The 2,985-nt window shown below is 29.1% G+C and overlaps 1 pseudogene; it reads left to right on the forward strand.

The window, feature by feature from the left end:
• Positions 1–754: 754 nt before the first annotated feature.
• LOC120587824 (uncharacterized) lies at positions 755–873 on the forward strand (annotated as a pseudogene).
• Positions 874–2,985: the final 2,112 nt, after the last annotated feature.

Below are 2,985 nucleotides of genomic sequence, written 5' to 3' on the forward strand. Positions count from 1 at the left end.
GAAAATTTATTATTTTTATATTTATTTATTTATATGCATATTACTTCTTAATTGAAGCTAATAAAAAAGTAAAACTTCCAGGTTGGTAAATTAAAAGGAAGACTTTTAATTCTTGCTATACTGTTATGAAATAATGAAGGTGAAATACAATTAAAGATAACTTAAAAGTTAAGAATATAAAACCAACCATTAACTTCTTAATGAAGTCCTCTATAAAGATAAAATTTATCTCTAAAGACTAATGTGCAAGGGAAAATTGATAAGATGCAAATTGGCAATCATGTGCTTAACTCTAAATCAGTATTGACTTTGTTTGAAAACAGAAAACATCCTAATGATTACTTTAGGAGGCATAAATATAAAGTGGATTTAAAATACTGAGTATTAATAATATCTTAAATGAAAAGTACAATTAATAAACTTTAAAATATTTTAACATTCTTATAGTTTTTAAAAAGAAAGCAGAGATATAATGATATATATCCTCTGAGATATGCGTGACATTAAAATTGTATGGACATAAAATTCAGGATATTTCTTTTAAGTAATTAAAAACAAAAATGAAAATTTAAAAATTTATCCAATTAAAAGCAGAATGAATTTTTTAAAAATAGTTTTTAAAATGTAAAAAAAATAAAAAATAAGATGGCGGTTCTGAATCCAAATATATCAGTCATCAAACCACAGGGTGCATCAAATAAATAAATTTGTTCAGAGGACAGAGAGACACTCATCTAAAATTGCTGGTACGGCTGTCTATGGCCATGCTATCCTGAACATGCCTGATCCTGTCTGATCTTGAAAGCTAAGCAGGGTCGGGCCCAGTTAGTACTTGGATAGGAGACCACCTAGGAAGACCAGGTGCTGTAGGCATAAAATAAAAAAAAAAAATAAGGATTGTAACTGACAAGCTCCTTGCATTCAGAGGGTCAAACCAAGGTTACCTTGCCTTAAAAAAAAAAAAAAAAACTTGTTTAATTCAGGTAAACTAGCATTTAGAAATAACCTTGAATGCACATATTGCCAAAAGGCAAAAACTGAAAATTAATGACTAAACAAGGAATTTTAGAATTTTAAAAATAAATAATATTATAAAAGCGATAATATTAAAGGAAATGAAATAGAATTAAACATATTAATGCAATAGATATACGTACACGATAAGAGAGCTCCTTGGCAAATTAAAAAGATTACTATACTTATAGTATATTTGATCAAGTTAAAAAACCAGAAAGCACAAATTATAATGCAAGAAAAAGGATGACATAATTATAGAAGCTGTCGTGATATGAAGAAACTTAGACCATATATGTGAAAATAGGCAACAAATAAATTTTTAGAAAAATAATTATTTATAAATTGAAAAGTATCAGTTCTGAAGCCATTATACTAGTTTAAAAGGTATTTAAAAATTTGCACACGCACAAAAAATTCAGTTGTTTTAAAGGTTAATTATGGTACAAATAGGTCATAAAACAGATAATTCCAATCTTAACACAGTTCTTCCAGAAAAAATAAAGAGGGACCATTTATTATGCGATTTATTTTATATTGCTGATACCAAACCTGACAAGTTCAATAAGAAAAAAGAAAATTATATAAAAATGTTACTTATGAACACAGGTAAAAATATCCTAAATAAAATATTAGTTAATCTAACCATATGTTAAATAACAATAACATAATTATGCATCATGACCATTTCTGCAACCCCACCAAAACAGTCTTCTTTATATCTCACATCACAAATATGCTACCAGATGGGAAGAAAAAAAATGTTTTCGAAATGTGTTGTAGAGTTTCTTTTGTTACATTTTTTAATACGTCTGTTAGTCGTTCCAGAGGATTTTAAAGCTCAGTAAATTCACTGTTTCACTTAGGACAAAGTCTCAGAGTAACAGCACACATTCACAGAAATACATTCGATCAGACTGGCTTTCTCTGTTGCTGCGTAAATCTTGATTATACATTGGAAACAGTAGTGTTACAGGGTCAACTGAATTGTTTCTTGTTTCCAACTGCTGTGTCTGAGGCATCCGTCACAGTGTGATCTAAGGAATGACTGAAGCCTATGTTGGAGAAAGTGTGGTTTTTACTTGCAAAGCATGTTTCTTTGGAACCTTTGTTGTGTGAGATAAAGCATAGAGCACGTGCTCTCAAGAATCTGCTGAATTTGCTATCTAGATGAAATGAGATATTGCCTAACAACTAAGGTAAATTAAGCAGCTGTTTCTCACTATATTGTGCTAGTGCTGTTTCAGAATTATAAATTGTTGATAGGAGATCAGAATGAGAAAGAAACAATATCATTTCACATTTCTATAGCAGTTCATTTTATGATTATCATAAGAAGCAAGTGTTGCAGCTGGTAGTGACAAGAAATAAAATATGACAATCTAAGGAACCTCTTTAAACCAAATAAATAGTCAAAAGTAATAGAATTTGAACAAGTAAGACTCACTGAATGCTTTCATGGCACTACTGCAAGAGTTAATTGATAGTAATGTTAGGCATATCACCTTTCTATTTGAAACTGAAGAAAATAAAAGAATAAGCTGAAAAATACACTATTCTCTTTAATAACTTAGAAACTTATGAGTACTCTAAAAAATTAAAAAGTAGGCCCACAGGACTCAAATGTATGTATTTAAGATTCAATATTGAAGTGAAAAGAAAAGGAACAACATGGTTCATTTGAAATAGCTACTTTATTATTTAATTCAGATAGCTATACTTCTTTCAGGTTATTCGAATGCCTTTATTGAATTTCTGAAATATGTGCAAAAGTCTAGAAATTAAGAAAAGAAGAAAACTTTGGAAAACAAATGAGTTTTCTTATCATTGGCCTACCTAAAATAATTCCTTTGTCTTAGATCTGTGCAATTTGCTTTCTTATCTTTTATTCTGCATTTCTTTGAGAGCTACTTGAATTATCATGAGATCACTCTTGCCTTTTACATATCCGAACACAATAAATAAAATCTT

Source organism: Pteropus medius, unplaced genomic scaffold (genome assembly GCF_902729225.1).
Source record: "Pteropus medius unplaced genomic scaffold, Ma_sr-lr_union100, whole genome shotgun sequence".
Classification (NCBI taxonomy): Eukaryota; Metazoa; Chordata; class Mammalia; order Chiroptera; family Pteropodidae; genus Pteropus; species Pteropus medius.